Raw genomic sequence first — 20,093 nt, forward strand, 5'->3', positions numbered from 1 at the left:
TCAGCCATCAAGTCTGATTTTCTTGTTTTGGTTTCAGCTTTTTGAGGCAGGATGTCTGTGCCAGCCCAGCACCAAGAAGAATATATGGGAACAGGTGGGCTGCTGCTGTGCTAGGTAAACCTGTTCTACAAATGCTCTAAAGTTGCAGAGATCGGTGGGAATATCTGGCTTCACACATTTTGTGAAAACGAAGTTTCAAGGCTTTGTCAATGGCTGTGCTTTGCTGTGAAGGAGGACGAAGTAGAGATCCCAGGAGAAGCCATTGCTGCTGTGCTGCTGAGCTCCCTCCTCCTGTATCTCCCTGCCTCCTCCTACCTCCAGCCTGCCTCTTCTGCCTCCTTCTGCCTACTCTCTGAGGAGAAGGAGGAGACTGGAGCAATGCTTCTTCACCAGCTTAAATTGAAGATAGATTGCAGCCTCAGTCATGAATCATGTTGAGATAAAGATGTTTCTGGCAGGTTATGAGCTTTAGAAGAAACTTTCCCATTTTTCCTTCACATAAACTCTTTTGGGTTTGTAGAGTGGTCTGTCCTACTGGCTCTTCTGAGCTCAGGAGACCACTCTCTGGCACTACTGACAACAGGACACTCCTGTTACCATAAATTGCTGCCCATCATTGTTTCATGTGCTGATCTCTTTCATCCCTCAGTGTGCTCCTGAGCTTGCTCTGCTGCTGGAACATTTCATTTGGTGCATGAAGGATGATGTAATTTGTGGCCTTTTTCCAGTACACTACTCTTGATTATATTGGATTGTGTTGGGCAGCCCAGGAGGATAATCTGTGTATATAATACATAAATATTACCTGGCCAAGCTGAACTTTATATAATTACCTTTTCTTTTTCCCCTCTTCTGCATTTTCTCCCCAGAATGTCTCTTTGACTTTAACTACAAGGGTACTCCAAGCCAGAGCCAAGTGTTTTCTCTTGATCTGTCCTGAATTGGCTGCTCTGACCACTCTTGCTGTCCTCCCTGCATGTAGGTGCTATGCCATGAGAAGCAGAGCTACAGATCCATCACACCATTTTGCCTATAGCAAGTGCAAATAGGCATGAGAAAAGAGTGATTTAAAAAAAAGGCTGTGTAAACCAGAATATTTCTTGATACATGGTCTTCAAATATTGCCGTCTTTTCTTTTAATAGAATTTTTGAGAGCATTTTTGTTTTGAAATCAGTGCTTTGCAGTATGCTGCCTGTCCGTGAGGAATGATGTGAGATAGTAGGACAGACTCTGATTTGAACTGCCTTTTCACTGATGATTTAATTGATTAAAAGACAACATTGTGTGAGGTTAAAATGAAAGTGTTTCTCTGAAAGGTTTTCACAGTTCTAGTAGTGATTTTGAGTATCCTCTTCTAACCTCTATTGTTTTTAGCAATTTGGGCTTGAAAAGCTTGATAATGTTGTCCAACAGCAACTTCTAATAAACTCTGTTATTGCTATAGTCTAGAGTATTTGGCTTTTCAGTCCATGGCATTTTTCAATTGATAGCCACAGGAAAACAGGATCATCTGATGGTGTATTTAATTAGGGTTAGACGTAAATAAAAAGTTAAAACAAATTTTTGTTTCCCCAAGCACTGCTGTACTTTTCATGGCTTTGCTTGTGTGTGTGCAATGTTTTGATTGTTCTGTTGTATAAAATATTGCAAATGAGTCAGCTCCTTTTTTCCTTTTTTTCTGTCTCTGTGTGTATTCTGAAGGAACTGTTTGAGTGGTCATAGGACAAAGAACAGAAAAATGAGAAAGAAAATATTCATGTCAGTAACTCATAGTAAAGAATATTACACAGCCATTCAAATAATTGCATTAAAAAGCATTTATTTAACATTTATATGTATTTTTGGATGAGAGATGAACATGAGTGGGTTGGGGTAGTAAGTTCCATAGTGTACTCACTGTACTTCTGATTTTCTTATATAAGAATTGTAAAAGCTTTTAAGGTATAGAAACAATTTAATACATTTTTTAAAAAAATATATAAAAATTCCTTTTGCTTACCAAGGAATTTTGAGAAATTTTGTTTCATAGAAGCATTATTAGAATTAATATACTACTTCAGGAATTGATACTTTTCTTAACATCATCTTTTTACAAAAAGGTTTGATATGCCTTGCCACTGATTACTGATAGCTTATTTTGATTGTTTTTCTTAGTGATTTTGAATACAATTTAATATGTGACACTTAACAACTCTTAAATTTCAGTTCTCTGAGTATTTTTAGTACTTCCACAATTATTTGTGTGCAATGAACCAAAATACCACTGAAATACTGCATTTGCATACTCTTTAAGCTTTCCTTTGCTGTGAGCATATAATTAATTTTCTACTTATAAATATCTGATGTGAATTTTTCATTTACCTCTAAAGCATGGTGCAGTAGCCAATAAAAAATCAGATATTTTTTGTGTTCCCATTCTTGTGGTGAACCACTTTTTTACACTTTCCTGCATTATTAGGAAACTTTTGGATTTTTTGTACTGCTGAATAGGACAGATATGGAAAGAAGTTTTTGTCCTACCAACCTTAGAAACTAACTATAGGAACAGACACTGTACATTATTAATATCCATAGAATTTCTTCCTGAGAAGCATCATCTCTGAGTCAGCTGCAGTATCTCAGATAATATACTTTGAAAATATTAATGATGATTATAAACTATGACAAATGCTGAAGAATTATTTTTGAATCAATCTTTGAGTTATCTGAATTTTGGTTGATTTTGCAGCTTTGCAGGTGGGGGCTCATTGTAAATCCATCCCATTTCTTCCCTCTGCTGGGCTGTAGCAGCTGGGCAGCAGCCTTCTTGCCTTGCTGCCTGACTCCTCCATTCACCCCAGGCACATTAACTCTGAATTGTGCAGCTTGGAGGTTTTCTACAACCGTGGCCTATATTCCAGAAGATTTTTATTTTGAATGAGATTAGAAAAAATAAGCTGATCCTTCGAAAACACCAGTTACAAATATGATTTGGCTGTGGGGATCTGCCTCGAGCAAGCAGTTGGTTTTCTGCTGTGCTTGGTTTGGCTGGGGCTCAGGGCAGGATGGGAGTCAGAGGACTTGGAGGGACGCTCAGCAGCTGGGCTGTGCACTCAGGAGTCACTCAGTGCTGGGGAGGAGATCACCTCTGGGATGGAGAACTGTCGGGGACAGCAGCTGGAGGGCACAGTGTCAAAGCTGCAGATATCTTTCCACTATCAGTAAGCAGAAGATTGACCATGTGTCTCATCCTTTCTGCAGCCTGGCCATTTATTTCTCTGTGTAAAGAATAGCAGTTGTGGTTTGGCAGCCCATGTCACGGTTTGTTATGTATGCAAAGGCTTTTCTTTAATGATCTTCATTAAGCAGTGCAGTCCTGTAATGCTCTGATTGCTTCACAAACTTTAATGAGAAAATTGGTAGCATATTTTTGCAAGGTCACAGTCTTATTTCTGTTTTATATATAGAGAGAAGACACAATAATTCCAGCATCTGCTTATTCTGAAGAGACAAAATGCATCTGTTTCAGCCACAGCTCTGAACTGCGGGCAGTGGCTGTGAAGCTTGTTGCAATCAAAATCAATGCATACATACATATGGTTTCCATTCTGGTGGTGATGGTGCTGGAACTTTTATTAAAACCTATAAAAAAAGGAAAACCTGGCGTAAGAAAGCTTTGAGATTAGAAGTCAGTTATTTGAAAGCTGAAACATCCTAGAATTCTGTGTATATGCTACAATGTGGTATTTAAAAATCAAGAACCAAATCCTCTTTTTCTTAGTGGATGGCTCATACTCAGGGAAAAAAAAAAATCCGTTTTCTTGATGTGAGACACCACATTCTTTCTGAATGCAGAGCTAACCAGTGTAGGGCAGGAAGACAGAGGATAGTTTTATGAGTAAAATGGAAATAGATTTGGTGCTTACTTGGCTTTTGGCAATGCTGAACACTTTGCTTAAATCAGAAATTCTGTTAATAGTCTAAGTGTCTTGTGTACCACCATTTGGGAATACTCAGCTTAAAACAGGTCTCTGATCTCAAAATGGAAGTGATGAAGATTTATTTGCATAACTGCTGAGTATGCAATGCAGAGAAAGTCCACAAGTGTGCTCTAGATACAGAAAGCATTATAGAATGTTAAATTCTTGAAAGGCTCAGACCAGAATCCTCTCAGACTAGATTCCTCATTAACTAATGGACTCATCTGGAATATATATTCCAGCTTTCAAATGAGAATAACAGCAGCAGCTTCCCTCACAAGAATGTTCTGAAAACATGCTCATTAAAGACAGAAAAACTATGGGATATTGCAGTGACTGTACAAAAAGTGCCCCACCAGAAAGGAGAGGATGCATGGTGCAAAATATTTCTGTCATTTTAGGTTTATTGTTCAGCATTTTTCCTCTTATGGATACCTTGTGTTTTCTACAATGGGATTTGTGTCCTCTGGAATTAAATATTGCACCACAGGTCCTACTTATAACAGGGTCAATTTATTGACTTTCTAGTCTTGTTAGCATCTAAATTTTCAACCTTTATTATCTTTTATTTCATTATATTTTAGCAGTAGGATTTTTTTTTTAATGTATGCCATTGACAGTAACTTAGCTGCTTAAAGTAAAATCCAGTATTCCAAAATCCTTCTGTGTGAGGGAATAAATTTAGTTCATTTTATTCGAGCATGTCTGGCAAGCCATTAGCAGCTGCTGCTCTAAAATTCTGTGAACTGAGTTAATATTATGAAGGAGAAAGCTCAAATGCCAGCTGTTTTTCAGCTTGTATGCATAGGACCAATTGTGTACTTATTGTCTCAGTGTATAGGGGCAGATCTGATCTAATCCATTCTACACCAGTGACAGTACTGAAGGATACCTTTGTGTTAGATGCTAATTTAATAGACTCTAGACTTATATTCTTTAACTTTCAGAATGGAATGAAGTAATTTCTCCATGAAATATTTTCTTTAATATGTCTAGACAAGGTATATTTGAAACAGAACTGTTTCTAATAAATGCTTAACATCTCATTGAAAATTTTTCACTGCATAAAGTTTCCACTCTGCTGGATTTATATCCAGTCATATACCTTTGTATTCCACCTGTCCAAGTACTAGAGCTTGAATCTCAGTGCACATATTGAAGGCAATCATCCACTCTTTTATTTGAGTCCCAGTCATTTAAAGCTACAGATAGTGCTTCAGCTTCATGAGACTGAGTAGACTTATGAAAAAGAGGGGGATCTAATTAAAAACTGTGTGCATATAAACTTTCTTTCCACTATATGCAATGCAGAGTGTACCAGACTTTGCTTCTGATTACCTACAATGTGGACTAGAAATAAACAGAGGACTGTAATTATTTAAAAGTCAGATAGTTATTTCCAGTGAGAAGTACACACGTTTTGTCTCTGTCCCAATCACATAAGCAGTTTCTAGAGTTTCTTTTAACAAAATAAGGAGTTTATGTTGCCACCTTGGAAAAGACCTTAATATTATTTTAATACCCACAAACAAATCACAGACCATCCACAAATTGAATTCTTGCGATCATAAACCCATTGCATTTATGCAAATACATTAAATAATCAGTGTAAAGTGACAGATGATGCTTGAAGCATAATCTAGGTCTGTATCATGAGTAGATAATAATATTAAGTTATTATTTAGGAAGTCCTAGAAAAATGGTATGTTGTCATGCAGACTGCGTCTGTCACTTTCACAGTGTCTGTCAGCTGGACTTAATTTTGTACATTTTTTTTAGTGCTTTTTATCATATTGCTCCCTTGTTCCGTGTCACTTTCTTTTCTATTTTGTGTTTTCTTTTCTTCTTTTCAAGATAACATATCACTATTTTAGGATGTTACTGTACCTTTTTACCTCATAGTTCATATTCATATGTAAATTAATATATATATTTGAACATGGTTCAGATAAGTCACCTTCCTTGTACATTTAATGATATGCTTTGGAAAAAGCACATTTGAATTAAATGCTCTTGGTGAGTTGTGTAGATAATGCCAGTAGGATTTGCAGATGTTATCCCAGGGAAGGATGATGCTTCTCACAAGTTCGGTGCTCAGATGCCACGGAGGCACACTTGGACTGGATCCACATCTGAGCAGTAGCAAGCAGGTACACAGAGCACTTTAGGTACTAGTGCCACTCTTTGATGCTTTGTGGTGAATCTGTGAGACTCCAACAAACTCTTCCCTCTGGAAATGGTCTGAAAAACTCCCCTGTAAAATCCATGCGGCTACTGAAAACAGGATCCCTTTTCTCTCATTTATAAAGACAGTGCAGTCTGGCTTATTTGCACTCCACTGTTTCTCTTCTAATGGACTGCTCCAAATGCTCTCATACTGTGCAGTGAAGCATAAGTATTTTGCAAATGGTACTGGCCCGTGTGCTGAGTGAGGAAGCAGAGGTCTTCCTGTATAATCCGATTTCAATCAACTCACTCTAATCACTACTGATAGTTGCAAAATTTAGCCTGGATCTGCACTGGTAATCTAGATTGACAGGAGGTAAAAGTAAAAGGACAGAAGGGCAGAGGAACAAAGAGAAACGAGCAGAAACAGTGATTTTCAGGCTTTGCTTGCTGCTCTGGGACGCGTGTCCGTGCTGGTGAGCGCAGAGCTGCAGGAACAGGTGCCCTCTGCGGGGCTGGAGCGCAGCCACCACGCACGGGCACACACGGTGCAACAGGTACCTGCACGAGCTGTTGGCATGCATTATTCACTGACATCGAGATCCTAATGCTCTTTATTACTCTGAAGATCCTGGGGTCGTGAAATAGCAGCAGTTAAACCGTGCAGCCAGCAGCTCTGTGTGTGTCTTTGACATCCTCTGGAGGCAAGTGGCTCCCAGTGCTGGCTTCATTCTCCTGCGAGATCAGTGCTTGGCTGGAAGCTTGCAGGATAACTGGACTCTGTGTTTTCTCACTGGGCAGGTGAAGTGTCTGTGAGAGTAAGTCCCTTTGACTTTTGGTTTTAACTTTTCAAAGAGAAGAGCAAACTCTGGATTTCATGGATATACAGAAATACAGCCAGCTGCTGCTGAAGACAGATATGTCTCAGTTTGATTGGATTGTACACCGGGAGGAAAAATGACTTTTTTCCTTGTTACCTGACCACATGCTCAGTGTGCCTGTGTCAGCCAGGCCAAGGAACTCTACATCCTGGGGTAACCAAGGCACCTGGACTATCACTCCATCTGACTTTCCATGCTGGTGGGGCTGTTGTTGGTCGTTTCAGCCTTGCATGTTGCCATGCTAAAAACACCCAAGGCCAAAAATGTGTCCTGGGTAAGTACAGAAGCATGAACAAAGTTTCTGTAAGTATGGATTTTTCAAGTATATGTAAATATGCTTTGCTTATATATGTGGTAGTATAAACTTAGGCTGAGTGTAAAGTAGAGGAAAAGATTATAAGCCATTAAAGATCAGAATTATTTGAAATATTTCTAAGAGTTAAGAAAAAACACATTATTTTGAACACTGGTATTTTGAAAGAACTGTACCAGGAAATATAACAATGGCAGACTTTAAGCTTACTTGTTTATTATATATACTTTCCATCTATGCTAGTAAAGGGTTTGTGCTACGTACTTTTAAATCAATTGAAAAATTGTTGTGGCTTTCAGGATGCAGACTTAAGACTTAAAATGTAAGATTTTAAGATTTTGAGGGGATTAATGAATAACTATAGTTGAATTTCTATTTTTTTTATATTTCAGTGGTTTGATGCTCTAGGTGTTTTCCTATCTGGTATAAGTCACATCTTTAAACACTGTTTTAAAAGTCCCAGGAGTTGTTTTGGTATGTTGTAGTGAGTCACAATACACAGTGGGATGAGGGAGTCTGCATTCATTGTCTTTTCTGTTGACTTTCTTCTTTTTTACTAAAAAAATACATTGTTATTTTTTCCTTATCAATTATTTCTATATCAGAAACTAGGATTCCTGTTGGGGAATAAAGTAAGCCATGAAATACAATTCCTGAGTTAACAGTGCCCTTTGCTCACCCCCATCATGTATGATTATACAACGCTAGCAGCGCACAGCCTGCTTTACCTAATAAACACAATATCATCAAGTCCCAGCTCCACACAGAGTCCTGGAAATGCTGGCAGCTGCTCAGGAGATAGCTTTAGGCCTTCTTCAGTGACCTCCTCGAGTCCCAAATATTGCCCCAAGTGTTCCCCATAACTGCATTTACTTGTCTACAATGCTGGGGTTGTTCAGGAGTAAAGGATGACAGTGCCAGCTCTGAGGTTCAGATACCTTCTCTTCCCTGCTGTGAAAATGCATTAAGTTTCAGGTTACTTAGAAATTTAAGTGTGCCCATGAAGCAGGCTGTGGTTGCACGTGAGCCTAGTTGAGAGATGTTTGTATCCCCCAATTCATGTACTGAGTGATAAACTGCCCACATACAGAGTGTCTCTTCTTGGAAGTAGACTCATGAGTCTGCAGCTGTGATGAGCTCCAGGTTTGGCTATTTAAATATGAGATATATTTAGGTATTCAAATACCTTTTTCTGGTGATTATGTTGGAGAATGCTGAAATACTTACTCTTACCCATAGTTTTGTGCTGTGTAATAGTCACCAAGGATAAAATAAAGCCCTTTCTTGCTCTCCATCCTTTCATTACCAATTTGCATAAAAAAGGGAAATAGATCTATGTTGTCATGAAAAGGTAAATTTTGGTAATCATTTCAACTGGGTGATTGATGCAGAGTTTATCTATCATAGCATAGCCCTGCATTGCAGACATTAATGACCTTTAATTGTTTCGCTAAACCCAGAATTGCACATGTGAAATGTACAAACTATAAACTGATTTGAAAATTCCAGTGCAAAACTGACAAATTACATGATTGCAACTGTGTGCTACATAAAGAAATAGATGCAGCATCCAAACCACTGTAGCATCTGGGATTATTTCTACTTCATGTACCATTTTTTCCTTTAAATGAAAACCACAAATAATTTTTACAGGTTTATCTGTAAGGATTTCTGACTTTATTTTTAACTAAGCGAATTCTGTTAGTAATTTACGATTGTAACCGGATAGCTGTTGGAGCAAAACAAAGAAATTAGTAGTTATAAAAGGATGGAGATAGTTTTATCTAAGTCTTGCATTCATCTCTTTCCCTTTGGCTTTCTTGGGGGGGGGGGGGGGGTTGGGGGGGGGGGGGTGGGAGGGTGTGTGTTTAATCACCTAATGTCTTTTGCAATATAATATAAAAGCTATTATAAAAGCTATGGAAAGTGTCACTTCCTTAGTAAGTATAATTTGTGACCAGTGCTTTAACAGAGAAAAAGAACACTTATTGCTCTGAGGATGCTTAAAACAAGTAATAAGAATAGTAGAGTTTTATTTTAATGCTTTAGTATTTTGAAAATCTGACATATCCTACAGTGAAGTACAAGAGCACCCTAGGCAATCAGATGCCTGCTCAGAGTATCACTTGGTTTAAATCCCAACAAGTGGAGATTAATTTCAACTCCTTGAAAATCTGGATTTTGACTCTGGAAGTTTTACCTGTCTGGGGATTTGACCTTGACCTTTGTGCATATGCAATGAAAATACAAGGGTCCCAGGCTGAATCACAAAGATAAAAGTGCATGATAAATGTTTTGGCTGTAATCCAGCAAGATGCTTTGACATCTGCTGAAATTTCAGTTTAATTTTCACCTGCTTAAAACTTGAGATTCCGGCCCCTTTTTGGCAACTACTTCACTGAATCAGTGTTTGCTAAATCTTTCCTAGTCTGTAATTGAAGTTTTTCCTTGTATCTTTAGCATATAATGATTTAAGGACAGAAACCACGTTATATGGTGTATCTTTTTACAAAAAGCCTGCTGCCCACATAATTTACTCATCAAGGCTTCCAGGTGGCTATCTGAGTGCCTTCCCCTGTGAAAAAGAAAACCCAAACTTTCTACAGCCTTTAAAAACTAGGCAGTTTCTGTAACCTGTGCTAAAATTTTGTGCCAGTGTGTCTGACAGTCCCTGACTGCTGCAAGCATCCTCACATCAGAAATTGCAAGGCTCAGAAGTTCATATCTAATGTCTTTCAAGGGCTGAGGAGTAATCAACTTTTTAGTGGGTTGTTGTTTCTTTCCCAGAAGTGCTTCAGATACCATTTGATAGATCTCCATGTCTTCATTACAGGTTCTGTGAGTATAAACCTTGGTTTTGTGCTAAAAGCAAGACATGTGGGGTTTGGCTTTTTAAAGGCACTAAATGGTCTTCTAGGAGCTGTGGGGACTTTACTTTTAAATTATGTAGAGAAAGTTTTTACTTCTCTCTCTCTAATGGCCGTTGGTGCTGCCACATGTGAATATTTTTGAAAATCACTGGGAAGAACTGAGGCTGACCTAGACAATATGACTGTAAAATCTGTTTGTCATCTAGTGCCTTGGGGGTTTTTATATTTGATTTGCAAAATGAATTCATTTAATTATCCCTAATGGAATAATTTTGTCAAATTGACTCCTATTGACACAAATTTAATTTTCATTGTCTAATATAAGCAATTTGATTGTTTGTTACTTTATGTAACAAAGCTACCTTTGAGCTCTGTGACAACTGTAGGTAGGACCTGTACCTGTGGAAAAGGCAGTAGGCTACAATAAATGTGGCTGTGGGGCATGGTATATTTCTTTAAACTATGTTTTTTACCTAAGCAGCAGATGGTTGTGAGAATTGAAAAGAAAGGAACTTTGAAATTTGAAATGCTATAGCGTCTTCAAAATACAGTTCAATGCATGTTAATGAAAGATGCCCCCCCTATGGTTTCTGTAAGCTACTTGGCTAGTCTGTTCTACCAGTATATTAGAGGAGTAAGCACCTTCCAGTATTCTGTAAAAGACATTTAATAGTGACCTGATGTACTCTTCAAAGGTAGCACCATTTCAGGGTTCTAACTACAGCCATTTTTACCTATCCAAGCGTCCTCTGGCCTTTGGAGCCGTACGAGCCATGCTGGAGGGCCGCAAGCCTTGACTCTGTGCCAAGGCAGCCTACTGAGCAGAAAGGTCATTGAGCCACAAATACCCAAAATAAATTCTAGCTCTTTAGCTGAAAGCTGTAGAGCTGCCTGTCATGCTCTGCTGTCAGTAGTTATAGATTGTGGTACCCACTGCAAAAGAAGAGCAAAGTCTGTGCGGCTTTTTTAAAGAGTAGCTCTTCCCTGAAACGCAGGGTGGGGTGGGTAGGAAATTTGCTGCATTGTTGTTACTGTAAGTAGGATGCCTGTGAGTGCACACATAGTATTTTTCTGTTTATATTACTATTTAAATTGAGTTGTCAGTGTTGGTATTAAAGAGATAAATCATCTCGATGGCACAGTATCTTTTATCTCTGTCTTCTTACTTAATAATGCTCTGTTGCACACCTTGTAGCACTCAGGTATGAAGGAGTGAAGTTTTCAGAGGAAGAAGACTGACTTTTATGTAATTAATGAAATTATAATTCCTGTTGAATTCCCTCAGCTAATAAGAAGGTATGATATTTCTATGTCACGTTATTACTTAAAATATAACATGGTGATACATGCAGTGTTACAAAGGTACAGAAAGGGAATGAGAAAAGAATAAAAATAGAAGGTAAATATGAAATATGCTTGAAATATAATGTAATGTGAAAAAATTGTGTTATGTAGTCAAATAGAAAGGGAGAGCAGAGGATAAAATTCCAAGGGACAAAAGAGAGAAAAAGAAAAGGACTTACTAAAGAAAATAGAACTTTGACTCTTAAGATATGCAATATTGTTAGAAAGGAGGGATTAAACAAATACAGAAACACAAAGAGGAGGATGTGGCTACATTAAGAGCTCTATTTTTGTGTACTTGGGGTCAAATTGAAAATAGGAAATGAAACAAGTAGTTTGAAGGAAAAGACAGTGGAAAAAGCCTGGAAATAATAGGAAAGTTATCTGAGGATGATTTCATGTTTACCCTAAAACATGAAAGATAATGGTAATACAAATGAAATTTGATGTGCTTCTAACAGAGGACAAAAGGTTCCCTCGGGTGAGTTCTCTTCAGTTGAGGCTCTTGAGGCACATGGATGAGAGGAAAACTTGGAGCACCTGCTATTCACAGCCATGCTAGTGCTGTTGCTTTGCTGTGGGTTAGTACTGATCTTGTGAAGAGACCGCAAAAGTGCATGAAAATTGTGCAGGAAAGTGCAGGAAATATCGAAGGTGCACACCTCACCTGTCTGTGAAACAGTAATAAAACTATTGCTCATTTCATAGCACTCTTTAAAATGTTACTGAAGGAGGGTAAGCTAGGGTTTGATGGAAGAGCTATGGAGAGATCTCCTGACTGCAGCAGTATCTCCCTGGACTTAAAAGGTGTATCTACACAATAATTGCAGGAGTATGTGGCATAAAAGACAATTAATTGATTACTCAGCTCTGATTTGCATGGAGGACTTTCATCCTTTGATAAATCATGGCTCTTAGCATTTAAAGATTGACACATCTGAAACAGCTGTAGATATTTTCTATTGAAATGCACCATTATTGGTGAAAAACAGAAAAAAATCTTGTGTGTTACATTGCTTATGGAGTTCTGTTTCTTTTCAGTAAATTGGTGGGTTGCTGTTTTGGTTCTGTCTTGTCCTGGTCTAGCGTGTGCCAATTGTTACAATACTCACTCTTGTCAAATAATTATTGACTGAAATGACATTGTAGTTTGGTTTTTTTCTGGTTGTTTTCAAGTCTTTAGTTTCTAGTGGAGACAGCTTTTAGCATTCCTGAGTAATAGAGCAAGCTTCCTCAGCAAACTTCTTATGACACGTTTGGCTCTCTCTGCTGGCAGCACAGGTTTAATTTTTATTCATAGAGGCAGGTCTGGGTTGTCTCCATCCTTCAGAGGCAAACCTTTTGTGAAAGCTCCTGTGGCTGCTGGATTGACTTCCTTTGGTTGTGTGGGGTTCAGTGGTGTCCTGCAGAAAGTTCAGGGGATGCAGAGAACTAGGAAAGAAAAGGCAAAAAGCTTAGCTACCTATTATCCCTTCCTGTTTTTCTTGTACACATACTTGTCAGTGTAATTCTTACTGATTTTGGTTGGCGCTACATTCATAATCTGATTAGCAGAAAGGTCATCAGGACATGCAGAATTTTGAGTAGTCTGCTGTAAGCTAGAGGACTTGCTTCCCTTGACATTTCTGGAAGTTTTCCCTTGAGTCAGGGGAGCCGGGGCTCTGCCACATCCTGGAGCAGCTGGGCTGTGCCAGCGGGCGGAGCTGCACGGAGGGCAGGTTCTGCAGGACTCCGTGGCTGTGTGTGCAGGGCTGGGCTGGCACTCACCTCACTCTGCTGGCACTGCCAGGCTGGGCTGCGTGCGGGGATGCAGCCCATCCCCAACACTGCATCACTCGGCCTGCATGATCTCTGACATCAAGCAGTCAAGTCTGAAAAATAAATTACTGGTGCATTCCAAATTGGAATCTATCATTAATTTTAGCAGTTCTGTACAGTGTGCTAAGGTCGTGACTACCAGGCAGCAATTTTGAAGAGTCTTAAGGGTGATTTCTGTTAAAAGTAGAAAGTTGTTGTTGACTGACTTCATATAGTAACAAGAAGTTAATTTTGCCAGAACACTTTCTTCTTCATACTGTGTAACAGCATGCACAAGCATTTACCACAGATTTCTTATTGCTGCTTCTAATTTCTGTGGGCTTTTGTAACCTCACAGATATAATGAGGAGGGCAAGAGGAATATGCTTTCCACTTTTTAAAATGTAAAAGTTAGGGTGGGGTTTTTACCACCTATCAAGAGATAATAAAAAAGAGAAGTTAACTGTTGACCCAGTCACAACTGATTTGAGCTGCCTTGAAGTGTCTTGAAATTTTTAGAAACTTTCAGTTTTTCTGGGACAGAGGAGAGTGTTGGGAAAAAATACAAACCTTAGATTGAAAGTGAGTGATGTTGTCTGAGATGAAATAGAAAGTGAAATTACAGATGCATCTGTGGACAAAAGGAAATTGTGTCTGTTTCTCTCAGCAGTACTTGGACATAAAACTCTGGATACAGAGATGCCAGCTGTATACTTCAGTAGTTTAGTTATTTTTATTGTCATTGAATGTTTAGTTTCTTAAGGATTTTGACCCTACTAAAATTGGAGATGCTTTCAATATAAATTTATAATACAATTTTCCTGTATTTTAATTACAAAGATTAAAACTGACTGGGGTTGCAATTTATGCCAAATTCTCAGATACATCTCGCATTTCTAGAGGCATAAATGGGCCCAGAGTGAATAAAGTGTAAATGGTTTATTTTTCCAGTGATGCATGACAAATTTAAACATGTAACGGCATAAGCATTTATGAATTCTTCACTCAAAACATAAGTGCATTAATGGGAAAATTATTCTTAAAATTATGGTAGCTAAGGGAAACAGAAGGGTAATCAAAAGAATGAATAGTGGACATTTAGGACTACTGAAACCTAGGAATACTCTGCAAAAACTGAGGAAGATGGAGACATTTTAATCTTTTGGACTTGCTTAATGTTACAGCTGATTGGGATTTTAAATTATTTATTTATTTATTAATTTGATTTTTTTTTTAGTGCGGTATGTTAAGAATGTATAATTTTCAGTTTGAATTCATCTTGCTCCTGTCCAAAAATAATTGTCCTCAGCACAATTGCTACATCTCAGCTGGAATTCTGCTTGTGTATAGATATTCTAGTGTCCTGAGAATTGTATCCCATGGAGTTATACTGTTCTTCAAATAATGAGTGATGCTGAATGAGAATTATGCATACACTGAAAAAGGCTCTTGAGAAATGTTCAAGAAATGTGCCCATATTTTAGTAATAAATTTGTGGATACAATTGATCAGAATTTTGTGAAAATTTAGTCAATAAGTATTCTGTATCTGTTTATTTCTTGCTAAGTATACTCATTCATAGGAGAATATTTTTATCTAACCATTATTATTTTATACTGAATTCATAGGGGATACAGATTACTTTTTAAATCTTCTTAAGTTCTGTTTTTACAGGGCACCTGTTCTTGAGGAAACTATGACCATGATTTCCCTCGTGGAAATCTTTTTTGAGTATTTAGAAGCAATTTGAATGTAACACTGTGCAGAAAATGAAACCAAATTAACTATGCATTTTTATTATTTATTATGGTAGAAAAAGCTGTGATAAAAATTACTACAATAAAAAAAACCCAGCAGGACAGTTAACATAGTTTCTCTGGATCGTCATCAACTGTCAGTAAGCTGTGTCAGTAAGACATCTTCTTTAGAATAGAAATAGTATCCACACTTGTTAACACAATATATAACAGTTGGTTACTAGACTAGATAAATCTGGACAAAGATTTGCAAAGATGTGCCACATATGGGGGGGAAAAAATGTACAAATAAAAAGTTACTAATGTGGAAGGGTATGCTACAGTGTCAAGGTAGACATTGCCAGTGAAAATCTCTTTTTTCTATTATACATGATTTATAAATGCTTTTGGTCACAAGTGGAAACATTGCAGAAATGAGAGAAGAGATTCAAAGGGCATGAGGGAGTGAAGATAATTCGGCCTGAAAAGCAGGAAAGAAGTAAACGGAACAATAAAAGCTCTAGAATTCAATAATTCAAAAATCTGTACCTGTACCTAGAGCCTGTCAGTGATGCTTGCTCTGCAGAGGCTTAAGGGCTGGCCTTTATATCTGACTTCTCACTCTGCTTCCTAATTTCTTTCAATTTATGTTTGCTTTGGTAAATAAGTATCTAGGTACTATAATAGGTACAGTATATTGAATTCTTTCTCTATTTCCAGGCTGAATGCTGTTTCCTCATTTCAACATGTCTTTGGCTTTTCTTCCAGGAAAATCCCACTCTGTGAGATTTCTGCTATGTTATAGAGCCTGTTTCTTAAATGCACAGTATTTGTAATCAATTCATTAAGTAAATTAAATTTGATAAACTTCAACAGACATTTTGATATTTCCTGCAATAGACTCCATTGAGTCTTCCAGTAATTTTGGGGTTTCATTGTCTGATTTCCTTCTGCATCTACCCCATGTTGAATGAAGAAGGGAGCAGGGCCTGTTCAGCCTCAGCAGGAAACCACTGAGAGGAGACCTTTTCTCTCTCAGTACCTGAAGGGAGGGTGCCAGAGAATGGACCGGGCTCTTCTCAGTGCTGCTAGCAGTAGGACAAGAGGCAGTGGGCAGAAGCTGATGCACAGGAAGTGCCACCTGAATATGAGGAAGAAGTTCTTTACCATGAGGGTGGCTGAGCATTGGAACAGGTTGCCCAGAGACAGAGTGGAGTCTCCTTCACTGGAGATATTCAAGGACCATCTGGACACAATCCTGAGCCGTGTGCTCTGGGATGGTCCTCCCTGAGCAGGGAGGTTGGACCAGGTGACCCTCTGTGATCCCTTCCAGCCTGACCCATATGCTTCTATGAAAGACATAAAGCACTGCCTAGTGTAAGAGGTGCTCCTGCTGTGAATAAGAATAATGCTTTTGTTAAGTAACAGTAAATGCCGCTTCTTAAAAAAAGACTAGTAAACAATTTGAGATAGATGCATTCAAAGACCATGCTCTCCTTAAGACTCAGAGGCAGCTGTCTTAAAATAAAAACAAACCAGCATATAACTGTGTTGGGTCATTTGAGTGCACTAATGTGCAAGATATAATTTTTCAGATTTGTTCATAGCTGCACTTCTGAATGTGAATGCTGTTAAACTCCAAGTACCAAACGTTCTTACTCTTTCTTTGTCTGAAAAGGGCCATTCAGATGTCCTTGAAGTTCAAAGTTCCTCCCTGAAGATGCGAGAATGTTTAAAGCCATCAGAAAAAACAGAATGAAGTCCCAAAAGCACAAAGGGAGGAGGAAACACAAAGTACTGCTATCCCAGCTGCTGATAGCTGCTTCTTTATTTATTTCATATTGGAAGGCATGAATCAGATATGACATCTTCTGAGAAACTGTTTACTCTTTATAAGCCATAATCTTAATCTAGTCCTAGAGCTGTTCTTGCCTGTTCGGGAAATGGGATGTTGCTGGAATGCCTCAGCATTTATTAGTTGTCAGAAATTAGAAGAGCAATTAATATGGTCTGCTGTGATTCAGACAGATGCATATGAAGCAGAAGCACCATAGCACAGCACTCAAATTCAAAAACTCCTTTTTTCTTCTCAGAAAAAACTTGATTTTCAGACTTTAAAGTTGCTCATATACTGTACCTTGTTTCTCACAAAGCACACACATAATTTCTTGGTCCTGTTTTATTTATCACTTAAAAAAGAGTGCAGCATTTCCTTGTAATTTTATCATAGTTTCTATTGTACAGAAATTGAGATTGTATTTAATGTCTTGATCTCTTTCTAAACACTGACAAAATAGGAATTTGTAAGGACTTGGTGTGTATATGTGCATGGAATACTGTGCTTGGAAGACATTAATATGTTGTGATATTCTTTTGTGATATTCAATAGAGAATAAAGCTAATGAGGCAAAATTGAACTATAGAATATATATTAATTTCCTCTTAACATATTTTTAGGAGGTCTTTGTGTAGGAAGAAGAAACATCATCTCATATTGCCAGCTATAGCAGATTTTTAATTCAGCAACTGATAAATTGTATTCTTTCATGGAAAACAAACAAAATGTCTATTTTGAACTGTTGAAATTTTTAATGTAGTATTAATATATTATTAATGTAGTAATAGGGTCTATAATATTTTCACTTAAGTAGCTCTAATTTTTTAAGAGTTTTGACAAATTTTTGTTGGTTTATTATAATTGTAAAATGCTTCTCAATATCACAGAAACTTGTGTTAGGAAATTTTTCCCATTGTAAACAGAAATTAAACAATCTGTGTGCCAGCTATTTCAGCACTGACAATTGGGCCCTTGCAAGGTCACTTACAAAAGCTCATAAAGTTAATTGAGTTCTCCTTTGAGCTTTGATATGAAGAGTAAGTAGAAAAGTGTTGGATTGCCAGATATTTTGAAGTGTTCCCAGTGCTTTGGCCAACAAAGCAGCAGGAGAGAGGACAGGGCAGAACGGGGATGTGCTCTTCAGTTCCTGGCAGAATGACACAGTGGTAGAGCAAAATCTATTAAATGACTTTCCAACTTTGTTCTGAACAAAGTGTACTCTCAAGTATCATCTGAAATGTCGTCAGCTCTGTCAAATGCTTAATATTGTCCTGTAAGGTTAAGTAATTATCTCTGAATGCTTGTTTGAAGTCAGTAAGTCTGTTCTGATGTAACCTCTGTGTGCTGTATAACTGCAAGACAATGGGAGGTATAGTTATACTGTATTTGTGATGAGTAAAATAGCATCAGTCACACAACATCTTTCTCCAGTGTCACCAGATCAGACATTTCAGTCTTTTCACCTGCATTCGGGATGACAGGGAATGTGGGCTGCACGACAGGTTATGTGGGCTGCACTGCAATGCATTTGTTATTGGCCTGTTCTCCTCTATCAGAAAATCTCAAGTTATCAGTCAATCACCTCTGTACACTGTTGGGTTGTAAGTCTTTTAAATGAATAAAACTGATGTCTCACCTTTCCAGAACAAGTGGGAAGTTTATTTTATATCAGCAAGTCCAGTGACCAGCTGCAGTCCCTGGCCCTGCAGACTGTGTGGTGTGACCAGGCACTGCTGCTCTGGGGGGATTTTGAAGGGATCCCTGAAGAGTGTTCAGCTGCTGTGCATGGGCTGGCTGTGAAGAGGGAGATGCTTCTCTGTCCAAAGCAAAGTCAGTCCCTGTTAATAGCCCAGCACTGTTTAAACCAGCTCCCTCATTTCTAAGCTATTAGTGGAAGGACCCAGATTTGGGATCACTTGGTAAGTACCCCCAAACAGCCATTTCTTATTATCCATTCTTTCCTCCTAATTTCTTCCTCTTTCCCACCCTGATTCTCATCCATAAAAACAGCTATCACCAAATCACCTTTTTTTCCAGTTTGTCCCAATTTTGGTACGTCTGACAGTGTTGCCCAGGTAACATGGCCTTACATCACCTTAGTGATAGAGTTACCTGCGCACTGTGTGCAGGTTTGGTGGGAGAGGGAGGAAAAGGGTTCATGTGCTGATGGGCAAATGAGGCACTGGCACCTCTCTAAATCTGAACTGCTGCTGGGTTGACAATGTGCTAAGCCTCAGATCCCAGTGAGGATGCACGTTTTAATTTAAACTATTTTTTGGGGTGATTTAAGCACTCATGAAGAAATGGATTTTGAATTGCAGCCTTTCCTGTAAATATGCCTTATCTTCTTGGTAAATTGGAAAGAGAGTATTTTAAGAGATGTTTTGTAAGTGACCTCTTCCAAGGGACAAAGTTTCTGGTTTATTTTTCAAAGTACCTCCTTTGAAATGTGTTTATAACTAAAATCTTAAAAATGTGCATGTTGCCTTCTTTAGAAAATAAAAAAAAAATTTAAAAATTGCTTAAATGGAAATCTAAACCCCAGTTGGTCTAAATCACTGGAGTAATATCTGCATATTTATGATTGGAATGTCACCAGACTTGCTCATGATTGTAAATTAAGGACTTCTTTTCACTTAGAGCCAATGCTTTTAACTACTCCCTTGTATCTTTTCTCTGAGTTTATTGTTGCTTGGAGAAATATTTTGAGTCCTATGAGAAATGTGGCATGTTCCTACACTAATGGAAACTACTGTATTTTTATACTATACAGTTTTCAAGGAAAAGGAGCTCTTCATGCTGCAAGTTACATCACAAGTAATGAGCCCATTGGATCTGGGAGATGATGTTCTTGGGATGGTGTAAATTCTCTGTTGTAAATATAGCACTTTTAATGAAAAGGAATGAAAAACATCTCTAGCAGTAACTCAGGCATTTCAGATTAGTTAATTATAATGTTGTGTGATAGTCTTTGATTTAAATTTGGGGCATTCATGACTTCTCTGGGAAACTTGTTCCAGTGCCTCATCAATTTCACAGTGAAGAATTTGTTCATCATGTCTGATGTAAACATCTCCTCCTTCAGTTTAAAACCATTATGCTTGTCTACCAGTGCATGTTCTTGTAGAAAATTCCTCTCCAGCTTTCTTGTCAGGTCCCTTTGGATACTGGAAGGCTAACCTGAGGTCT

The 20,093-nt window shown here is 38.1% G+C and overlaps 1 protein-coding gene across 2 annotated transcripts in view; it reads left to right on the top strand.

Moving 5' to 3' along the window:
- CACNB2 (calcium voltage-gated channel auxiliary subunit beta 2) overlaps nt 1-20,093 on the top strand; it is a 247,000-nt gene that overhangs the window by 80,342 nt on the left and 146,565 nt on the right. The window lies entirely within an intron of this gene.

Source organism: Onychostruthus taczanowskii, unplaced genomic scaffold (genome assembly GCF_017590055.1).
Source record: "Onychostruthus taczanowskii isolate IOZ18803 unplaced genomic scaffold, ASM1759005v1 scaffold3, whole genome shotgun sequence".
NCBI lineage: Eukaryota > Metazoa > Chordata > Aves > Passeriformes > Passeridae > Onychostruthus > Onychostruthus taczanowskii.